The sequence below is a fragment of the Dermacentor andersoni genome, chromosome 7 (genome assembly GCF_023375885.2).
Source record: "Dermacentor andersoni chromosome 7, qqDerAnde1_hic_scaffold, whole genome shotgun sequence".
Classification (NCBI taxonomy): domain Eukaryota; kingdom Metazoa; phylum Arthropoda; class Arachnida; order Ixodida; family Ixodidae; genus Dermacentor; species Dermacentor andersoni.
In genome coordinates this window covers 106,378,604-106,402,482 of record NC_092820.1, presented here as the reverse complement: position 1 = coordinate 106,402,482, position 23,879 = coordinate 106,378,604, and the positions used below count along the sequence as shown (strand labels likewise).

Below are 23,879 nucleotides of genomic sequence, written 5' to 3'. Positions count from 1 at the left end.
GCATCGGCGTGCTTCTTGCCTGAGTGGTAGACAACCCGGATATCGTACTCTTGGAGGCTCAGTGCCCACCGGGCTAGGCGGCCGCAGGGATCCTTGAGAGACGACAACCAGCAAAGTGCGTGGTGATCGGTAACGACATCGAAGGACCGGCCGTGCAGGTATGGGCGAAATTTTGTGATGCCCAGATGATCGCGAGATATTCTTTTTCCGTGACCGAATAGTTCGCTTCAGCTTTCGTCAGAGTGCGGCTCGCGTAAGCAACAACATATTCTTGGCAGCCGGGCTTTCGCTGGGCGAGCACAGCGCCAAGACTAACACCGCTAGCATCCGTATAGATTTCCGTGGGAGCAGTTGGATCGAAATGGCGCAGTATCGGTGGTGTTGTGAGCAGGCGACGTAGCGTTGCGAAGGCATCATCGCAAGTCGGGGACCACGCGGAAAGATTGGGGTCTCCCCGAAGAAGCTCTGTCAGAGGTGCCATAATCGAAGCAAAATTTCGAATAAAGCGGCGGAAGTACGAGCAGAGACCAATGAAACTGCGCAAGTCTATTAGAGACGTTGGCCTCTGGAATTCTTTAACAGCATGGAGCTTAGCGGCATCAGGGAGAATGCCGTCCTTCGACACGACATGTCCCGAGAATTGTCAGCTTGCGTGCCCCCAAAGTGACATTTTTTTCAGATTTAGTTGGAGGCCAGCGTCACTGAGACAGCGTAAAACCTGCTCCAAGCGATGAAGGTGAGTAGGAAAATCTGGTGCGAACACTACTACATCATCCAAGTAACACAAGCACGTGTTCCATTTGAGGCCTCGAAGAATAGTGTCCATCATCCGCTCAAAAGTCGCGGGCGCGTTGCAAAGTCCGAATGGCATTACACGAAATTCGTATAAGCCATCTGGTGTGATGAAAGCAGTTTTAGGCTTATCTTCTGCAGCCATAGGCACCTGCCAATAACCAGAGCGTAGATCGAGGGAGGAAAAGAACTCTGCACCTTGTAAGCTGTCGAGGGCGTCGTCGATCCGCAGTAATGGATAAACATCCTTTCGGGTTATTTTGTTTAGGCAGCGGTAATCCACGCAAAAGCGGATCGAGCCATCCTTCTTTTTAACTAAAACAACTGGCGATGCCCATGGGCTGTCGGACGGTTCAATAACACCATGCTTTAGCATGTCACCTATTTGCTCATCAATGACGCGTCGTTCTGTCGACGAGACGCGGTAGGGTCGCTGCCGTAGCGGTGAGTGAGAACCGGTGTCAATACGGTGACATACAGTCGTCGTTCGGCCCAGAGAAGTGCTATGACTGTCAAAAGCAGGGCGAAATTTCTCTAGGAGACGGAGAAGGTCATGGCGTTGCGTGGGGCTTAAGCCGTTGTCGATGACGTGGCTGAAAACGTCTTCAGGCGATGCGGCAGGTGCGGGACTACAGTAGAGGGTGTTGACCTCTGACGATCCAACAGGAAGTTCCGACGTGGTAATGGTGTCGTAAGGCTCCACAGTGCCGAGAGATTCACCGCGAAGCAATGCAATCGAGAATGGGAAGTGGTTGTGTATAGGAAGGTGAGTAGCACCAGCTTGAAGGCTAAGCAGCGCAGTTGGGAGTGGTGAGAGGTGGCGGTGAACGAAAGCAGTCGAAGGCATGAAGGGTACGGTAGAGTCGGAGGCAACGGAACAGGATACAGGTGGCAGAACGCATGCGTGCGGAGGTATATGGATGTCGTCAGTGAGGGACAACTTGGTGCAGGAAAGCGAAACGTCATCAGATATGGCATTGCCAAGCGAAGAGAAGGCGACTTCTGCACGGGAACAGTCAATAACAGCTTGGTGACGGGAGAGAAAGTCCCAACCTAAAATAATATCGTGGGAACAGTGGGGATGAACGACGAACTCGACTGTGTAGACCACTCCTTGAATTTCAAGTCTGGCGGTGCACGCAACCACCGGCTGGACGTGCTGTGCTGTGGCTGTGCGGAGTAAAGGACCGAAGAAAGGTGTCGTGACTTTTCGTATTGAGCGGCATAGTTTTTCGGCAATTACAGATATGGCGGCACCTGCGTCAATGAGGGCAGGAACGGAGACACTTCAACAGCAACATCAATAACGTTGGGCGGCGAAAGAAGAGGGCTTGAGCGTTGTGACGATGACGCAGTTCTTGCCTCGGGAACTGCGCCACTTAGTTTTCCGTGTCAGCGGTAGAGGCACGTCGACGCATCGGGGAGAGCGAGCGACGACGAGGAGAAGGAGAACGGCGGTCGGAAACTGGGCGAACGCTTGGGCGGGGAAGGGGTAAATCGCGGTCTGGAGCGTAAGACAAAGGATGGTCGTACGCGGCTGTGCGGGGGTCCTCACGTGGATGAAGTGGACGGCGGCGGCACAGGCGTGCAACGTGTCCGGGAAAACCGCACGAATAGCAGATGGGCCGATTGTCCGGTGTGCGCCAGGGATTAAATACTCGATGGGCTGGAGGTCGTGGCGGTGTGGGGGTAAAAACAGGGCTAGGCATCGGAGGCGGAGCCGCTGAAGATGGGAGGGTCCCGCTGACGGAGTGTGCCGGGGCATACGGAGGACTGGGGAGCAGGTGGTGGTAAGCTCGTGGCGCTTGCGGTGGTCATGATGGCAGGGAGAGTCCGGCTGCGCAATTCCAGGATGACAGGAGACCCAGCAAACCTCCACCAATTATGGCAAAGAACTACGACACGGCTGTGGACGGCACGATGGACGCGGACAAGACGCAACAGCGTATACTTAGCCAGTCACACCAGGAACAGCGTCTAGCCCGAGCCCCACTTCAGTAGCATTGGCGATCCGGCTGCGGCGCTCTGCACGGCGCACTTCTTCTTCCTTACAATTGCTACAAGTTTTCTTTTTTTCCACACACTGTTGAATTATGGAATAACTTAGATGGTTCTCTGCCTTCATTGTCGACTAATCAATTTCAGAAAGAACTGCCTAACCATGTTGGTTGACATGTTGTGTTCATAAGTTATGTAACCCACCTCTGCTATGTCTCTAAATGAGATAGCAGTATTTGTAAATAAATAAAATAATATAGCGCTAGCGCCACGACCAACCACACAGTGCACGGGTGCTGCCGTTCACCATATAGCGCTAGTGCCACAAGCAAAGAGAGCACGCACGCTGCCATTCAACATACAGTGCTATCGCCACGACCAACCAGAGAGCCCGTGTGCGCTGCTGTTCAAGACACAGCGCTTACGCCACGACCAATGAGAGGGAGCAAGCAAGCGCGCTGCCGTTCTACAGCGCTAACGCCATGATGATCGAGACAGAGCATGCGCGCTGCCATTCAAGATACAGCGCTGTCACTACGAGAAACGAGAGAGCATGCGCGCTGGCGTTCAACCTACAACGCCATCTCCACAAGCAACAAGACATAGCACGTGTGCTGCTGTTCAATATACAGTGCTAGTGCCACAACCAACGAGAGAGAGAGCATAGACCTCAGACTCTGCCCAGGCGGCGCTGCGGAAAAACCTGTCACGAGCGCCCTCATCGCAGCCTTGGCACAAACTGAGTAGTGCAAAAAGAGCTGTCCGCAAGCAAAGGTGCATAGGCCACAATGGACCCTCCTCTTTCGGTTGTGTTGAGGCACAGTTTCCTAAAAATCAAGGACCTGGAAAGCTTCTTCCGCCTATCCATGCTTCGGAAAGGGAGGAAGCTCAGCAGGGTGAAGTATGTGTACAATATAAAAGAAGCCTTAGGTGTTATTTTGGCGTGCTGCAACTCGCAAGTACAGAGAGCATCAGGTTTGTTTACAGGCGTATCAGCATAAAAATCTAAGCATTCAAATTGGTTCATATTGAAAATATCCTGAACACAAGACTTGAGTATCTCATATTTTTATGAATTTTAGCATAATGTTTTTTCTCGCAATTATTTACAGAGAGTAAATCCTTCCATAGCCTTTTTCAGGGCAGCAAACAGAAAACGTTTTCCAAGGTAGCAAACAGTATGCAAACATAATGAAAGTAAGCTTGCTACGATGCCTGCGCAGCGCATTTTTCTGTCTCGGAGGAGCTACAGCATCGCTCAGTACCTTTGAACTTTTCGCAGGCGCTTCAAGCAACATACGCGCACAAGTAAACGTAAATAAATGCAACATTTTTTTTACACACATGCGTTACTTCGCAATTACTCATCCAGTGCTCCTACAGCAACTTTATTGCTCACATTTGAAAAACGCAGTCAAGCAGGCTCAGCACATTGCGAAACGTGCTTGTTGTATCGGTGCAAGACATACAAAATACCGAAACGAAAAATGAGCTCGTGATACAACGATGCTCTAGCACAGGATTTTGAATTCATAAACAAACCCAAATGTTTGGTTAAACTGACCTGCCAAATCTCTCCGTTCCACTTGTTGAGTCAAGCGGAGGCGGATGGAAAATATCGATAGCACATACACAGGATGGTTCGAAACATTGTTTTTTCTGTTGCCAACGAAGTGGCGGCTGCACATTCTGAAGTTTTTGCTTGGTTGCATGGTCCTCCGCCAGAGCTACGCAACACAATTACAGCAGAACAACATTATCGCGCTTTCTCAAGCGAGCCGCTGTGTTGTGGGGAATGCAAGTAATTAAATTACACAACACATTGAACGGCCTGCCTCGCCTTTCCCCTTCATACGATCGCGATGGAAATGGGTAAAACTGAATGTTGTTACTCAGTCCTTCACGTTCACGGCAAGTTACAACACAACAGTAGCGTCGATTGCGGCGTTTCTTCGTAGAGCGCGGAGCTATCAAGGTTGCCGTCACTTCCGCCATCAGTCTTGACTAGAGATGCAAAATTTCCGGAAATTTTGAGCAATCGGAAAAAAACCTGTTTATTTCACGTTTTTTTCCCGAAATTTTGGAAAAAATGGAAAAGAACAAATTTTCTTTAGCATACGGCAGTAGTTTATTGGCAAATGTCAAAAGCCATAACTCTCCTTATGTAAATAACAGGAGTGAAATGCTTTCTGCCTTTTCACAAAGGAATGCAGGGTTTAACAGATCGAAGGCAGACCAGAAGTATCACCGCGAACGCGTTCAGTTCTCTGTGAATCGGTGCGGCTTCCTATAATTGTTACGGCACTTCAAACAAGGAACAAAGAACACTGAAATGTCTCTTCTGTGGATATTTTGTCGTGGCTTCGACTATGGAAACATTGGTCGAGATGTTAAAACGATGAAGTTCTACCTCTTATTCAGAGTCAATATCACTGACTTCATCTGTAGCATTCTTCATTATGTTGAGATGTGCGTGTACAAAAACAAGCTTTTGCACCGTTTCATTACGCAGCCTGTTCGTATACGCAGAGTATGAATGTTGGCCAAGTCGGACCAGTTCCACTCACAAGCAGCTGATGATGCTGGAATCTGTAAAATGTTTCGAGCCAGAGGCATCACTGTTTTACTCGTGCAGATTCCCTCCCACCATGTTGAAGGAGGCATGTGGTTAGCCGAAGCCCATATTCCGGACCTTGACCATATGCTTGAATTCGTCCTGTATTCTGCCACATCGGAGTACACTTTTCCAACTTCGAGGTTCATGTGCGTACTGTGCTCCGAGATCCAGTGACAGCGGATCCCCGTATCCCGCCAGCGCATTTACATTCGCTCGCCTGTGCAGCCGGTCGACTGCAGCGCCGCCCCCGCGGCACCAACGGGAACTATATATCTAGGTAACTTTTCGCCCTAGGGGAGCATAGGTCCCCAGTTGTCGTGTAAAAAACGCGCCTAGCTCCTGAAAACGCCCTAGCCCCTATGCGCGCGCGCGTGGGGCCCATAGAAATACACCATAGCGCAGGGTTTAACCCGCTGGAGCAACAGGGTGGGCGGTTCATTGCGCTTGCACGCAAGCAACACGACCACGAACGAAGCGATACAAGGTGGAACAGCGCGTTTTACGGCAATCGAAGTTGTGTGTGTGTGACGCGCTTGGTGTGCAAAGAGCAGTTTAGTTGCGTGTGTGACGAAGGTGTATGCGCAAAATAGCACGACCACGAACGAAGGTGGAACATCGCGTTTTGGCGTTTGGTGCGTGCAGAGCAATCGAGTTGCGTGTGTGACGCGTTAGTTCGCGCAAACAGCACGACCACGAACGAAGCGATACAAGGTGGAACAGCGCGTGTTGCACAATCGAGTTGTGTGTGTGCGTGTGTGTGACGCGTTTGTTATGCGCAAAGAGCACGACGACGATCGTCTTCTAACTGCGCCAGAGCAAACCGATTGTTGAGTACTACATACGTATTGCGCGGGCGTTAAAACTAGAGAAACACTGGATTGAGACGCGACCAGCCTCAGTGTATAGGACTGTACGTACGTAAGTTTACAGCACCGACTTTTAATTCGGAGTGAATAAGGGACACACCACGAGTGATTTGTATGCGGAGGTTAACACATGTGCATTAATTAGCGGTGGTATAGAAAAAGAAAGGGGGGGGGGGGAAGCGGAGTGCGGCGGGGATTGCTGAGACAGGTGCTCGAAAGCATTTCCGCGCAAGTTTTGTCGGTGTACTCGATGAACTAAATGCCGCATTAAAGAAATTGTGACGAAATATTGGCATGTGCGTAGTGGCGCAGTTTAAAATGTGTCCGAGAGTAAATCCGAAAAGAACCGAAGCGTACCATGTGTAAAAAATGTGTGAAAACTACAGCTGCAAGCTTATGTTATGCAGCATTGTCCAATGTCGAGATATTGTTCTTATGAATGTAGCACCCATCGCCCTTGTACACATATGTTCTGGCTTCGTTGCACTATCATCGAGGCATTGATCGAGGTTAATAAAACTGTACCCACAACGAGTGCGTCGCCCTGGTTTCGGTTTCGGTTTTCGCTGCCATTCGTGATAATAAACCGTTTGTAAATCGTACTTTTTGTTGGCAATTCTTTGGACAGAAAACGAAAACTGGCAATTAAAATAAGCAATACGTAAAAAGTTTTAAACGAAAAACTGTTTCAAGATTCTTTAAAGTAACTCTAACATTCTAGGGCTCTAAGCGCCATCTGTTTCCGGTAGTCAAAATGTGTCATGGCGGCTTCCTGTCAATTGGATGTGAGCGTGGACGTGAGCGTAACATGGGAGCTTCGATGGTACATCTAAGCTTTCTTGGTTATCCCAAGCTGTTCCTTATCCTTCCGCGTAATAACTCTTTCTTGTACCCAATAGAATACCGAATAGAGATCGTATAGAAGCTCAGAGGCTGCACCTGTCATTCACATAGACAGGTAAGGTAGCTGTTTGCGACCACTTTCAACTCATCTGGGGCGCACATAATTTTTTTTTGTGTTATTTATGCATGAATAGGCATCATTTTTCACGCCGCCTGAAGTCCTCGCTAAAAGTACGCTTTAAATGCTCTGCACGCCTTAAATTGACACCCATCTGTAACGTGTTTGAGCCGTTATTTATAGCCCATATCTTGCGGACTACGATTTTAACCTTATGCGCACTACCGCCCCTTTGTTCTGTTGCGCGCGCGATATCAGTGTTTTTAGATCCAGAAGGCTGCTTCCGCATGCAAAAAGAGACTCGCCGTGTTAGATTGTACACATGGAGAGCGAACGCTGTGACACGCTCTTTAAATTGGCCGACTGTTGCAAGCGCTGGCATCATTGCCGTCGCCGAAGTATATATACAGGCACACTATAATAGAGACATACGTATTTACAGTGCCAAATGAAGAATTTTCGTCCCTTGGCGCTCTTCTGCTTGGCCTGACAGGCAGAGGTCACGCAGTGCGTTGCAGTGAAAGCGCATGAGCATACAGCGAAATCTACGCGAACGTTTTTATAGACAAATGCTCGAAGATTTCTATCACCAGCTGCCACTTGAAAGTGCGTTTAGCTAGCAAGCCAGCACTAGTGTCTGCGCTTTCAAGCATACACTTGATAATACGAAGATAATGCGACAAAGTGTACACATATGAATGACAGATTCAATATTTCTTGACACTCGTAAATCCTCAAACCTGCCAGTTCTTGGTTAGTGCGTGAAAAAGTGGAATTTTGTGTTGTTTGAAAGCAGACATTGGTTCATCCAAACGTGGCTTTGCGTAGGCCGTCGCATTGTATGAATGAATTATCAAATGCTTGGGCATTGGAGCAATGAGGCGATGTAGCTCCAAAAATGCACCTTTGTTCTCTTTTCACTTTGCCTCATGCTATTCTGTCTCAAGTTTAGCCAATGTCAAAGCAGCAATTTCGACTGGCACAGCAACGCTCATTTGAATGGCATCTGTCAATGTCGTAAGTTGTCATTGCTCCTTTCAGCACATATGTTACATGGCCTTTGACATCTTCATCATCATCATCAGCCTGGTTACGCCCACTGCAGGACAAAGGCCTCTCCCATACTTCTCCAACAACCCCGGTCATGTACTAATTGTGGCCATGCCGTCCCTGCAAACTTCTTAATCTCATCCGCCCACCTAACTTTCTGCCGCCCCCTGCTACGCTTCCCTTCCCTTGGAATCCAGTCCGTAACCCTTGATGACCATCGGTTATCTTCCCTTCTCATTACATGTCCTGCCCATGCCCATTTCTTTTTCTTGATTTCAACTAAGATGTCATTAACTCGCATTTGTTCCCTCACCCAATCTGCTCTTTTCTTATCCCTTAACATTATACCCATCATTCTTCTTTCCATAGCTCGTTGCGTCGTCCTCAATTTAAGTAGAACCCTTTTCGTAAGCCTCCAGGTTTCTGCCCCCTACGTCAGTACTGGTAAGACACAGCTGTTATACACTTTTCTCTTGAGGGATAATGGCAAACTGCTGTTCATGATCTGAGAATGTCTGCCAAATGCACCCCAGCCCATTCTTATTCTTCTGATTATTTCAGTCTCATGATCCGGATCCGCGATCACTACCTGCCCTAAGTAGATGTATTCCCTTACCACTTCCAGTACCTCGCAACCTATCGTAAACTGCTGTTCTCTACCGAGACTGTTAAACAGTTTTCTGCAGATTAATTTTTAGACCCACCCTTCTGCTTTGCCTCTCCAGATCAGTGAGCATGCATTGCAATTGGTCCCCTGAGCTACTAAGCAAGGCAATATCATCAGCGAATCGCAAGTTACTAAAGTATTCTCCATTAACTCTTATCCCCGATTCTTCCCAATCCAGGTCTTTGTATACCTCCTGTAAGCACGCTGTGAATAGCATTGGAGCGATCATATCTCCCTGCCTGAATCCTTTCTTTACTGGGATTTTGTTGCTTTCTTTATGGAGGACCATGGTTGATGTGAGGCATTATATCTTTCAGTATTTTTACATACGGCTCGTGTACACCCTGATTCCGTAATGCCTCCATGACTGTTGAGGTTTCGATTGAATCAAACGCTTTCTCGTAATCAGTGAAAGCTATATATAATGGTTGGTTATATTCCGCACATTTCTCTATCACCTGATTGATAGTGTGAATGTGGTCTATTGTTGAGTAGCCTTTACGGAATCCTGCCTGGTCCTTTGGTTGACAGAAGTCTAAGGTGTTCCAGATTCTATTTGCGATTACCTTTGTAAATACTTTGTAGGCAACGGACAGTAAGCTTATCGGTCTAGAATTTTTAAAGTCTTTGGCGTCCCATTTCTTATGGGTTAAGATTATGTTAGCGTTCTTCCAAGATTCCGGTATGCTCGAGGTCATGAGGCGTTGCGTATACAGGGTGGCCAGTTTTTCTAGAACAATCTGCCCACCATCCTTCAACAAATCTGCTGTTACGTAATCCACCCCAGCTGCCTTCCCCCTTTGCATAGCTCCCAAAGCATTACTTCTTCCGGCGTTACTTGTGGGATTTCAAATTTCTCTTGACTATTCTCTCTTCCATTATCGTTGTGGGTGCCACTAGTACTGCCACTTGAACTATCTCATCCATATTAGTAATGATATTACTGGCTTTGTTTCTTAACGCATACATCTGATTCTTGCCTGTTCCTAGTTTCTTCACTGCTTTTAGGCTTCCTCCATTCCTGAGAGCATGTTCAATCCTATCCATATTATACTTCCTTATGTCAGCTGTCTTACGCTTGTTGATTAACTTCGAAAGTTCTGCCAGTTCTATTCTAGCTGTAGGGTGAGAGGCTTTCATACATTGACGTGTCTTGATCAGATCTTTCGTCTCCTGCGATAGCTTACTGGTATCCTGTCTAACGGAGTTACCACCGACTTCTATTGCACACTTTTTAATGATGCCCACAAGATTGTCGTTCATTGCTTCCAACACTAAGGTCCTCTTCCTGAGTCAAAGCCGAATGCCTGTTCTGTAGCTTGATCCGGAATTCCTTGATTTTCCCTCTTATCGCTAACTCATTGATCGGCTTCTTATGTACCAGCTTCTTCCATTTCCTCCTCAAGTCTAGGCTAATTCGAGTTCTTACCATCCTATGGTCACTGCAGCGCACCTTGCCGAGCACGTCCACATCTTGTATGATGCCAGGGTTTGCGCAGAGTATAAAGTCTATTTCATTTCTAGTCTCATCATTCGGGCTTCTCCACGTGCACTTTCGGCTGTCCTGCTTGCAGAAAAAGGTATTAATTATCCGCATATTATTCTGTTCTGCAAAGTCTACTAGTAACTCTCCCCTGCTATATTTAGTGTCTATGCCATATTCCCCCACTGACTTGTCTCCAGCCTGCTTCTTGCCTACCTTGGCATTGAAGTCGCCCATCAGTATAGTGTATTTTGTTTTGCCTTTACCCATCGCCGATTCCATGTCTTCATAGAAGCTTTCGACTTCCTGGTCATCATGACTGGATGTAGGGGCGTAGACCTGTACGACCTTCAATTTGTACCTCTTATTAAGTGTCGCAACGAGACCTGCCACCCTCTCGTTAATGCTATAGAAGTCCTCTACGTTACCAGCTGTATTCTTATTAATCAGGAATCCGAAAACATCTTCAGTACGACCTAAATGTGTTTCACAGCTGTGATTGCCTCGGTGCGTATAGAAGCAACGAAGTGATGCCAAATACTTTTGCAGAATAACTGAAATGTGGGCAAGTTCATTCGGATTCATGATTATGGCAGATTTGAACCCAACACTGTGTAACACTACTACACAGACTAGCGTTTCGGGTAGTCGAGACAGAATTCTTATTAAAACCTCTTTGAGATTTGGCAAACTGTTAGCTAGGTGGGATAAAGTAATTGTGATTCAGAATAGTAGCCTCAACATTGAGCACAAAGCAAGAGGTGAGTTTTTTATTGTGATCATTTTCTACAAGCATGCACATTAGCCTTACAGTAGTACGAGCATCTTTGTAGCACATCTTTCCCTGTATAAAAAGGGTCATGTTGCTTACTGCTTAGTTGGTGTTATGCATTGTCCACTTCTATGGTGTTGATGCCCAGGATCTCTACAAAACGGAACCTCTTTGGTACAGTCTTGTGGCTGCTTGTGTTCTCCCTTAGCCAGAGACGTGAAGGGGGGTTCACGGTCACTGACCAAGTCTGATGTATAACCCGACGTTTTGGAACTGCATACGGGCTCCTTATTCACTGAGTTGGACAGGAAATCGTCGTCACTTATGTAGCCAGCACGTGACGTAACAAACATGCGTAAATGGCAGGCATAGTCCCTGGTGTCTGGTTCATCGTAGCTGGCGTTGATTGAATGATTAGCGATTCTAGCAGCCGCCGGGATGACATGTTCTTTTCTTTGGCAACAACAGTGGCATTGTCCCAGTCAATCTTGTGACTATGTTCCTGCGTATGTTTGGCAAATAATAGTCGTGTGACTATTATTTCTTAGATCACATTTTCTTTTTTTTTTTCCCGTTTCCATGCCTGATCAGACGAAATTTCGTCGAACCCTTGATTATGTAGCCAGAGGCAGTGGCACTGGTTGTGTCCTGTTTGAGATAAATGGTCCTTTTGTCCGTCTCTATCCACTATGACCTGGGCTTATCTCCTGGCTGCTGAAGTGTGCCTGCATTTTCCAGGTCAACTACTCGGACATTAATGTCTGGATACAAATTGGGTAGATCTTGCATGCCATGCCCAACATCAGAGTAAGTTTTCTGTTTCTGCCAGCACTTTTGCTCATGCACTTTCATTTTCCTCCGGTCCGGGAGTTGTGGAAAGCTGTCTGCAGTAGCTTGAAGTGTAGTCCTAAGCCTTCGGCTCGTAAGCATTTGCACTAACGAGGAGCTATATTTCAGAAGGCTCAGTCTATAATCGTGTCTTGTAGGCATCACCTGACGTCTCAAGGGAGTTCTTGGATAAGTTTACAGTGACTTCTGTGAGATCACTGCGGTGTCGGTAGTGTGGACTGCATGCCATTTGTTGGAATTCTTATGAATTCTGCGAACAGCGAGCTGCGCCCTTTTCCAAGCTACAGTTTGTTGTGGTTCACGGCCACTACACTATTGCACGCCTTGTGAAAACAATGAGGCATTGAGTCACAACCACAGGTCCTGTCAAACTAGCCAGTACTAGCTCAGGATACCCTTACTAGTATTTTGTTATGATGAGCCACCGCACCCCTCCAATAGAAAATATGTCCATGGTGAACTTCTGTAACAGCTTTTCTCAGAATCCCAGTTGCAGGAGTGTCACCCTTCTCTTAGCCCTGTGGTGCTAGCATGCATGACATGACTTGAAGACATTTGCTGTTTGTATGTATTTATGATGCAGTACTTTGTCGTCTTGCTAGGCATTTATTGATTCCAAAGTGGCCTTCAAGTGAGAAGTGCTGGGTGGGTAAGCTCCTGTAGCTTCTTGGGCGTGATGGTTTTGTTGCCACAATGTCAACATGTCTTGCACTACATCGTCCTTGTGAAGCCAGAATTCTTTCAGACTTTGCAACACCTTGGCCAGCTCTTTCAAGTGAAGATGCGAAGTTGGCAGCAGCATTAATCTAGTACTTGTTCTTTCTTCAGTTCTTGTAAAGAAGGTGGGGAGAGGCAGCATGCATAGCCTTCAATCTTGGTAGGCCCTTCTGGTGCCTGTTATTCTCCTTCACATGAGAACTTGACAGTGTATCAGCTGCGGGAAAGTCTTTGCCTAAGATGTACATTATGCCTCATAATGTATCAATCATGTGTGCATTTTATGATTTGGGAAACAGATTGTTGCCCCATTTATAGAATTTATCTCAAGCTTGCAAGAAAGAAAGCACTTCTTTCTATATCTAGGCATAGCCAGGCATTCTGTCTCTGCAAAATATCTTGAGGCGTATCTAGTAACATGTTGCCCATCGTCTTGCTTTTGGCTGAGCACTGCAACTAGACCACAGCACAAAGCATCAGCTGTGATTAGCAGCTGGTTTCTCATTTTGAGGAGCGCCAGCCAAGCACTGGATCTGAAGAAAGTATTTCTTTCCATTTTGAGAATTCTTGAACCTGTGTGGGTTCCAGATAAACCATGCTTTGAAAACAGCATGCTGGGCAATGGGTGTAGTGTTTGTCATGTTAGGAGCGAATAAACCTAGATAGGTGGTCATGCCCATTAGCAGCTGTAGTTCTGGAGGATGGTCTTGGCATGTCTGTGACAGCTTTGAGCTTGTTTTCGTTCATGATATGCCCCAAGTAGGATATTATTGTGATGCCAAACTTATATTTCTCTTTGTTGATGGCAGCTCTTGCCCAGTGGGTGCCCTCAAATGTACTGCAGAGTTTGTTGTGTTGCTGTTTAGTTGAGCATCAACTGATAACCTCGACCATATGACAAGCAACACATGTAAGTTCTGGATGAATATCATTCATATACCATTGTATTTGATCTGGGGCACGCCAGATACCAAATCGCATGAGCAGTTAAAGTGAAACCAATGGAATGGTGCTGTAAAGGTGGTCAAGAACTTTCCGTCATTTCTCAGGGATTTGCCAAAACCCTGAATTTGGGCATCAATTTTTCATACACCAAGCTGTGACTCGTAGTATCTGAAGGGTATGCTCTACTGCAGGAATTGGATATGATGCTCATAGAACTTGCTTGTTCAGTTTTTGTATAATCCATAAAAGTGTAGAGTGCTCCTGATGGCTTCGTCACCACTACCATAAGCGTGCACCAAGGAGTTGGCTCTGTCATAGCTGTTGTAAAACCAATCTTAAACCTGGAGAAGTTTGGCTTTTGTCTTCTATAAAAGTAGCCATACAAAACAGTGAAATATTAGTCCAAAGGACGCAGGCTTGAGTTTCAACATTGTCATGCAAGCTGCGCAGAGTATTTGAGGATGCGGCTTTGAATCTCCTTAACCATTAACATTCTCAATCTGTAAGCGCTCGACTTCACCTTCACAATCACCTCTGTGACCTATTTAGCAAATTTATTTGGAAATAGCAGCATTCTGCCTGATGCACGAGATGGAACTTGATGTTGTGCTAGTCGCCTTACACAGTGACCACAGTAACTTGGAGATCACCACCTTCTTGAAATGTCACGAACCACATTGTTTTCAGGTTGATACAAGAAATCGTGTCTAATAATCATCTCTGACAAAAAGAAATAACTGATGCCCGTGGCAAGGTGCCATTCAAGTGGTTGAGTTCCTCCGGGAGGTAGGGGGTGATACGAGTGAGAACCCTCAAAAGCCGATTATGGCCTTAGCCAAGCAGCCCTAGGTGACATAGTAAAGCTTTTTGGGCACGATGTCATTAGGCACCACCCTATGTAATTTATTTGCTTCCACAACCCCTGCATGGCTCACGAGTGTCTGGTGGTAAATTTCTGAAGCCACATCAACCTCAATGTAGCATTCCTAGTTCCGAACACTTCAATCTGCATGCCACTATGTATGGCAGGTGTTACTGGGAAGAAGACTGACGAACAGCTACATATAGATAAAAACTCTCTAAAGGCTGTTATTGCGAAAACACTGCCCAACATCAACACACGCTATATGATACAAGAATGTTGCTACTATGAAAGATTAATTCAGTCAGTAATTGAAGATGAAGATGGTTTTACTCAATAGCCTTATAAAAAATGGTAAAAGAAAGCTAATAAATTTGGAACTCATGTTTCAAATCTTGTCTGGAAAAAAAATCATTATGTCTTCAAATATCTCACGCAGCCGCTAATCCTGTTCTACTTCATCACCTTCAGGTATGCTAGAGAAGTCTTTCTCGTCATTGGGCTCCAAAATGTAGTTGAGCAAAAGGAGTAGACCTAGGTGGCTGACAGGATGGCTCTTCTTTAAGTGTGGTGCATAGAAGAAAAAAGCATGCAAACATCTTCAACACTGTAATGAGCATTAACTGTTAGGGATGAAACATGAAAAACCCCAGGGAAAACATTTAGGTTTGGTGGGAATGTACAAAATACACAGAGACTAAAGACAGTGAAGGAAAATGAAAAATGCTTGTGTAAGCTTCTTCAGCAGTGCGTTTGTTGCCTGTAGACAACACCAGGTAGAACTTGGAAAGCGACCTTCACCCTGAGTTGACGTCAATTCTGCGTGCAATTGGTGCATATTGACACAAAGATGTGGGGCTCCCGCACCGCAGAACGGCGCGCGCAAAGGTCGGCGCTATGAAACACGAAGTGCGTAAGCTACACGCTCTTGTTCTGGCCCCCTATTAAAGAGAAGCGTATATTTTGCAAGACTCCGTCTCCAATCTGCGTTACATTTTTCTGGTGGAGGTGCGGGGTACGTGCTACCACTCCCAGATCGAACACCGCCTACAAACCCAGTACGAAGTCCGGTCAAGCTGACTACTGTGCAAGTACGGACAAGCTGCCGACTTCAAGGACTGCCGCCTGAGCATGAGCCTCTACGCAGTCAAGTAAGAAGGACGAATACATCGGTTCCATCTTCCTCGACCGCGCCGACCGAGGTCGTCCTCAACCAGCCACGAATCCCCACGTCCTTTCATGGGGACACCTTTGAGGATGTAGAGGACTGGCTCGATCACTTTGAGCGTGTTGCAGAATTCAACGGCTGGACTCCAGAGCGCAAACTATGGAACGGCTACTTTGCCCTCAAGGACTATGTGTGGACATGGTTTGAGAATCGTGAAGCGGTGCCCTATCGACATGGGACGAATTCTGACAACAGCTAATCGGCACATACGCCAGCTTCGATCACAAGGAGCGAGCTGAATCTGCAATTTAGGCGAGAGTACAGAGGCTGAATGAAAGCGTCGCAATGTTTCTCGAAGATATATGCCGACTTTTCCGACGCGCGGATCTATCCATGCCGGAAGAAAAGAAGCTCAGGAACTTGATGCGCAGTGTCAAGCAAGAGTTATTCGGTGCCCTAATATGCAACCCACCAAAGACTGTTGCAGAGTTTCTCGCGGAAGCCGTATCAATGGAAAAGGCACTGCAGCAGCGAACAAGGCAGAACCGCGACGTGTCGACCCTATCGCATGACTCTCTCGCTATACCCCTGGACAATACCGACGCCTTGCGGGAGCTCATTAGGTTTATCGTTCGAGAGTAGCTTCAAAATCTTCAGGTGGCTCCAGCATCGGTACAGCGGCTTGATCTGGCTGAGGTCGTCCGGGAGGAAATCAGGCAGTCAGTCGAAGTCCCAGAGTGAAGCGAGACACCACAGCACGAGGTACGGCAGCCACAACCTTGCATGTCGTATGCGGAAGCAACGTGGAGTTCGTATTTTTCGCGATGTGAGCGACGTCCCGGACTTTCATGGTGTGCACGCCGTTGAACAAGCGACTGGCGACTTCAGGCCTCGCCGCACGCCATTCATGGCTGAAACACGACCACCCCGCAAGAGCGACGTATGGCGCACCGCAGACCGGAGGCCCTTGTATTTTTATTGCGATGAAGCTGATCACCTCTACAGGGCGTGTCCTTACCGTCGAGCTGGGCTCCTTGGATTTTCACTGAATGCACCGTGCCCGTGCAATGGTGAACGCCCCCTGGAGTTTGAAGCATACCTCGCAGAGGCCAGGACCTTGTTTGCTCCACGATTCCTTAAACCCCGGTCACCGTCACCCGCCCGAAACTGGTCTTCCAGCCCCCTCCTCACATCGAGAGCAACAAGGCGTCGCTCACCCAGCCCTGCCTCCCAGGAAAACTAAGTCCAGCGACCTGCGCAGGTGAGGTTGCTGACGTTGCGAACGCTGAAGATCCTCCACTACGACGACCGCGATATGACGTAATTGAGATGCAGAGAAAGCAGTGTAGTTCCGTGTCAGTATCCTGCGACGTACGAGTTACCATAGATGACCACGAAGTCACAGCGTTAATCGACATGGGTGCAGACACGTCTGTCATGAGCCAGAATCTGGCGTGTATGCTGAACAAAGTTTCGACGCAATGGACCGGAACTCGGATTCGTACTGCAGGAGGGCATCTCATAACTCCAATGGGTCGGTGCACGGCACGAGTCAACATGCAGGGCTTCACGTACATCGGCGACTTCGTCATTCTTCCTGAATGTTTAAAGGGCCTTATACTCGGCATGGATTTCCTTGAGGCGAACAGTGCCATCATCGACCTGCAAGAGTCTAGAGTCAGCTTCACGACTACGCAAGCCATGGCGAACAGTAATGACAACGACCGTGACATCGCGCTTTGCGTAACTGACGATCACATCACGTTGCCACCCAAGAGTAGCGTGCTTACCCTTGTCCGATGCGACATGGAGGACGCCGCCGAAGGAATTGCTGAGGCAAACATGCCCCTGCTTCTTGAGCGCCACATTTGTATAGCCAGAGGGCTTCTTCGGGTGCAAAACAAATGTTCAGTCATTTTGCTAACAAACTTTAGCAACAAGTATCGGCATGTACCGCGACGAACGAAATGGCTGAACTGAGCTCATTTCCTCGCGAAATCACCAGCGTTACTGACATTGCCACATTGGAAACCGCATCGTCTCAGCAATCTGGGTTACCCAGCCTAAAAGAACGGATTCACTTTAATGCCGCTCTGCCAGACCATCAGAAAGACCGTCTACTGAGTCTTGTGAATGAATTTGTGGACTGTTTTTCAACGTCATCCAAAGTGCGGCGCACGTCCATCACAAAGCACCACATTATTACGGACGAGTCTGCACGTCCTGTCTGTCAGCATCCTTACAGAGGGTCTCCAGTGGAAAGGGAAGCGATCAAGCATCAGGTGAAAGAGATGCTCCAAGACGACGTGATCCAGCCATCCACCAGCCCGTGGGCCTCCCCTGCAGTGTTAGTCAGAAAAAAAGACAACACACTACGCTTCTGTGTAGATTACAGAAAGTTGAACCGTGTCACCAAGCGTGATGTTTATTCATTGCCACACATCGACGACGCAATGGATCGTCTACAACATGCCAAGTTTTTTTCTTTGTTGGATCTTAAATCAGGATATTGGCAAATCGAAGTTGATGAACAGGATCGTGAAAAAACAGCATTTGTGACACCTGATGGGCTTTATGAGTTCAGAGTTCTCCCCTTCGGTCTCTGTTCCTCACCTGCCACCTTTAATACCACCAGCATACCGTGCTTGCTGAACTCAAACGGCAAACCTGCCTCGTATACTTGGACGATGTCGTCGTGTTCTCGAGCACGTTTGACGAACATCTCACATGACTCGAGAGTGTCCTCACTGCGATCCATACTGCCGGCCTCACCATCAAGCCTGAGAAATGGTACTTCAGGTTCCAAGAGCTCAAATTTTTTCGCCATGTCGTTGGTCCTCAAGGCGTCCGACCAGACCCCGACAAGTTAGCTGCCGTCGCCGAGTTTTCACCACCCACAGACAAGAAGGCTGTCCAACGCTTCCTTAGTTTGTGCGCATATTATGGGCGCTTCGTCAAGGGCTTCTCGAGAATTGCTGAGCCTCTGACAGGGCTTACATGCGACGATGTGCCTTTCATTTGGGCGGATGAGCAGCAGCAGTCTTGATGAGCAGCAGCAAGAGGCCCCGATACTTGCTCATTTCAACGAAGACGGTGACACTGAAATCCATACTGACTCCAGCAATGCGAGTCTCGGCACTTGTGCAGTGGCAAGCTGGTGCGGAACGCACCGTTGCTTATGCAAGCCGCAGTCTCACCAAGGCTGAGAAAAACTACTCAACTACTGAAAAGGAATGCTTAGCGGTTGTGTGGGCAATTGGCAAATTCTGACCCTACTTGTAAGGTAAACCCTTTAACGCTGTCAGCGATCAACCACGCCCTGTGCTGGCTTGCCAACCTCAATAGATCCTTCAGGCAGACTAGCCCATTGGAGCCTGCGCTTACAAGAGTATGATATTACAGTTGTCTACTGATCTGGCAGGAAGCACAGTGACGCTGACTGTTTGTCACGTGCACCACTCTCTACGACCTCATCGGACCCTGACCATGACTTGCCATTTGTCGGCGTTATCGACGCCATAAAGATGGCTGAGCACCAGTGCGCTGACGCTGAGCTGCTGCCGCGGATTGAACACCTCCAAGGAGTTGAAGGTGTTTTACCCCGCTCGCTCGTGCGCGGCTTATCATCATACTACTTGTACAACAACGTCCTTTACAGGAAAAACTGCGGAAGCGGCCCCAATACGTACCTCCTTGTCGTGCCATCGGCACTACGCCACGACATTTTGCGAGCCTGCCATGATGAGCCATGTGCGGGACACCTGGGATTTGCCAAGACTTTAGGCAAGGATACGACAGAAGTATTACTGGGCCCGGTTTTATTCCTCTGTGCAACTGTACATGAAGACCTGCCGCGACTGTCAGCGCCGCAAGAAAGCACCAGTTAAACCGACTGGCTTTCTCCATCCTGTGGACCTTCCTCAAGCACCGTTCCAACAAATAGAATGGATCTACTTGGACCGTTCCCAGTGACCTCTTCGCACAACAGATGGATAGTCGTCGCTACCGACTACTTAACCCGGTACGCCGAAACTGAAGCTATTCCGCAAGCAAATTCATATGAAGTGGCCAAGTTCTTTGTACGCGACATCGTCCTACGACATGGTGCACCGTCTGTTCTCATCACTGACCGCGGTACAGCATTTACAGTGGAACTTATGCAGGATGTTCTCCAGCTGACGCATAGCTCTCACCACAAGAGCACTGCATATCACCCTCAAACCAATGGATTAACGGAACGTCTGAACAGAACGCTGGCTGATTTGTTCTCCGTGTATGTCGACATAGAGCACAAGACGTGGGACGCGATCTTACCCTATGTGACTTTCGTGTATAACACTGCTGTACAGGAGACTACACAGTTTACACCGTTCAAACTTGTATACGGGCGCCACGTCAGGTCAACACTTGACGCCATGCTACCACTGGCTGATAATAGCCCTGACACCCTTCGATACAACTAGGGTCGACGCGACATCCATTACAATACCGGCGGCTGCATGTGGGTCTGGATGCCTGTCCGCCGCCGTGGACTCTCAAAAAAGTTGATACGCCGGTATTTTGGTCCTTACAAGGTTACACGCCGCCTCTGTGACATGACCTACGAAGTGGTCCCTTACAGTTCTGACCCCAGTTCACTCTGTCGTCGTCCTCCCGCTGAAGTTGTTCACGTAGTGCGCATGAAACCATACTATGCGCATACGTGAATGCCGAGATGCATCTGAGGAGCTCCATTTCTTATGTCACTGAAATAACTTTTTGACGCGACCGAGACGGTCGCTTTTCTCATGGGAGGCAATTGACACAAAGATGTGGGGCTCCTGCACCGCAGGACGGTGCGCGCAAAGGTCGGTGCCACTAAAGACGATGAAGTGCGTAAGCTGCACGCTCTTGTTCTGGCCCGCCATTAAAGAGAAGCGTATATTCTGCAAGACTCCGTCTCCAATCTACGTTACCATATAGTCCTTGTCGGGTGTACAATTAAACTTTATATTGCATGTTTTACATATTACTCATCTGATGTCTTAGCAGCATAGGTTTTTCCTCTGCCTTTCTTGTAAAAAAATGTTTGGGAAGTGCGCAAGTGCATCTACTTTGATTTTTTTTGTGCATGGCACATGTGCTGTTGGCTTGGAACTGATTCACAATATTAACAGCCGTAGCGTTCAGGGCCCCATGTCGCTGAAAATCCAGCAGTGGTGTTGGCGACCTTTTTCATGAGAAAATTAATCCCAAACCATGCATCCCGATTCATGCAGGCCCTCCACGTGGCACATAGGCGTTACTGAACGAATTAAAATTCTCAAAGTAGAATGTGTGAAAAATTCATAAAGTATGACTTGCACACAACCTCGAGACATGATAGCGTTGGATTGTAATTTGAATATGCGAGAAAAAATAATTCTGTTGTGCAGAAACTCAAACACAAACCCCTTTTCCAGCTGCCATTTCAGGTCTGTCTTAGGAGTGGCACACCCCAGAAAGCTCGCCTTCGTGCATAGCGTTTGCCACCAGCATTTCCAGGAAAACATTACAGAAGCATAAGCTGCAGCTGCCCGGAAGCGTGAGAAGCAGCCAGGGATCTTTTAATGCTATCGTGTTCCACTCTTAAAGGCGCAGCTTAAGTGTCCTCCAACCTTTTTTTTTTTGCTGTTTGGGGACTGCCTTCTTAAAGGTGTTGCTTCGTTTCCTTTCTGCTGTAGGGCGAATGTAATATCTGCTTTGAACAACAGCAAAGCCACATTTTGATTGCACTTGATGCTGGCTGCACTAGTGCGGCATCTCTCCTGAACACTATCCAACAGTTCACTATGATGTTATCACTGAAATAGAATACACAAGACACCTTCGTGTACCACTTCATCTACCTCGAAGTAATATGCCATAGCTCTATGATCATATCCTTAACATCCACTACTTTCTTGGATTCATTTCAGATAGCTGGAATGTACAGACTAAAAAAGCTCGGAAGCGCTTGCGCTCTTTGGAGAATTTTGTATGAGCATTTTCAGGCTGTTCTGGTGACACTAAAAAATACTGGCTCTCCTGTAATCGAGAGTGGATGTAAGCACGAAATGGCTGCCAACAAAGCAGATTGATTGTAGATGATACTAGCCACAATCTTAAAATGGGTGTAGCGTACATTCCCAACGGCACACCCCACCCCACCGCACCACGCAACTGTACATTGGTCCATATGGAAGCAAGTTTCCTGTCAAAGACAGAACCCCATTGCAAGTCTCGTCTCGGTCCACCAGATGCGCCGTGGACCTCGCGGACTGCTGGCATTGAAAAGAGCACAAGCAACTGTGTCTCAGTGCCAAAAAATGACAATCAAGTGTACAGTGCCTTGTATCTGCCTCTGAACGTCGCTATTAGAAGTGACCAATAAAACTTCAGCGTACTAGAAGTTACAGCTTGAGTGATATTGTGAGCAAATATTTAGAACTCAGAAGCAATATCTTTTGTAACATGTTTGGGAAGTAACTAGCATATGTATTGCAGTCTTGACTGTTTGCCCGGATGAGCTGGTTTGAGTGACAGGATAATGACTCTGGCTTTTGGTTCATTGAAGGTGGCTGACAACAGGAGCTAAAAGCATTTCATGCTTAAAATGTCTGCAGCAGCGGCACTGTTCGGTTAGTCAAGGACCTCATTTCATGGCCCTCATTCTGACACCTTCGAACACTGTTTCTGCCTTTGTAACGCTTCCTAGAATTTATCCTTCAAATTCTTATGTGAAAGAACCATGCATCAATTTTGGCATATTTCTCAAACTGTACGAGCAGAATTGCTGCTGATTTCATAAATACAACCTATAAATCAATACAGCAGAATTGTTAGTTGAAATATGTAATCCAAATCAAGGAGCCATTCTCAAGACGATGTTCCCGCTGGCACTGATGCGTGGCATTCCTGGCGTTGGTGAAACCTTTATTCTACATGATAAAGCATGAAACATTCACACGTGCTCTTCTTTCCTTCTTTTTTGAGCTTTGCTGTTTCAAGGAGCTTTGCCCTTTGAGTGGCAGCAGCCCGATTGACATAGCTTCTGACTCACATATTTAACATTTTTGCACAGATTGGTCAAGGAGTAGCCAGATTTTGAGAAGTACATCTTTAGCAGAGTCTATAGGTGCTGGCTTTTGGTGCGGAGAGACAAGCAGCTTCATAGCTTCCCTCCTGTCTCTTGTCATTGTGTCAGCAAACTGAAATGAAAACTCTCGAAACAGTATATTTGCTAATGAGGAATCTTTGCAAGGCACATTGTGAAGCGCATGCCGATGAATTGCTTCAACCTTTTACATTAAACAAATTATGCCATGTGCTGTCGAGAGGCAAATAAAGCTGTTCGCTTTAAAAATTAACAATAATATCCGCAGTTTGTGAAGTGATTGAGATATTGTTACCCAGTACCTTCAACAAAGATGTTATGGGAAACAGTGCAAGGAACTAGCATACTTACACTAATTGCAGGTATTTGGCGGAGTTGTATGGGAGACAAGATAGCCAACCAATTTTCCTCTAATGCATGTGAGCTTTGTCATCCTCATGGTGTAATGTAATCGTTTCAGGTAGCGGATAAAGAATGTGTGGCAACATGAAATGGCCTTTGACGACACAGGCGAGTAGTGGATGCCACACTTCAGTTCTAATTAAAGTTGCATCAGCACAGAGCATGTATGCTACGACCAAGTTGGGTCCATACTTTGGATTACTGTGTACAGTGTCACTCTCTTCTGCATTGCAGAAGATGGAAGCCAGTGTTTCTTTGCTGTTGCCATTTCAATTTAGTATATTTTCATGTTTTCATGCTCTGCAAAATACAGCCAGAGGTTGCACGGTCTTGAAATGAAGACTACTTTTTGTGTTTTCAAGATAAAGTTTTAGCTATAATAAACGGAATTTCCAAAAAACAAATTTTATGTTTGGCCTGCCTTCTTTTGGGTGATCAGACATGGGAGCCATTGAGGCATCATGGCTCATATGTGCTCCATTTATGCTTGAGAGGTGTGTGCACAATGCTCCTTGCATGTTGAAAAAAAAAAAAAAATGGAGACCACCCATAATTGGTGTTGGTTTGCTTTCTTAGCCACAAGTGTTATCTGAAAATATAGCTGGTTTTTGTTACT

The 23,879-nt window shown here is 47.0% G+C and overlaps 1 long non-coding RNA gene across 4 annotated transcripts; it reads left to right on the top strand.

Annotated features, from left to right (window-relative positions):
- Nucleotides 1-6,993: 6,993 nt before the first annotated feature.
- LOC126534000 (uncharacterized) lies at nt 6,994-23,667 on the top strand. 4 transcript variants are annotated; one of them, XR_008613151.1, is made up of 3 exons: nt 6,994-7,096; nt 7,173-7,231; nt 21,189-23,667. It is a non-coding gene; the product is annotated as an uncharacterized lncRNA (long non-coding RNA). The 4 variants fall into 4 exon arrangements; XR_008613150.1 differs by having other exon boundaries at nt 6,994-7,231; nt 21,684-23,667; XR_008613149.1 differs by having other exon boundaries at nt 6,994-7,231.
- Nucleotides 23,668-23,879: the final 212 nt, after the last annotated feature.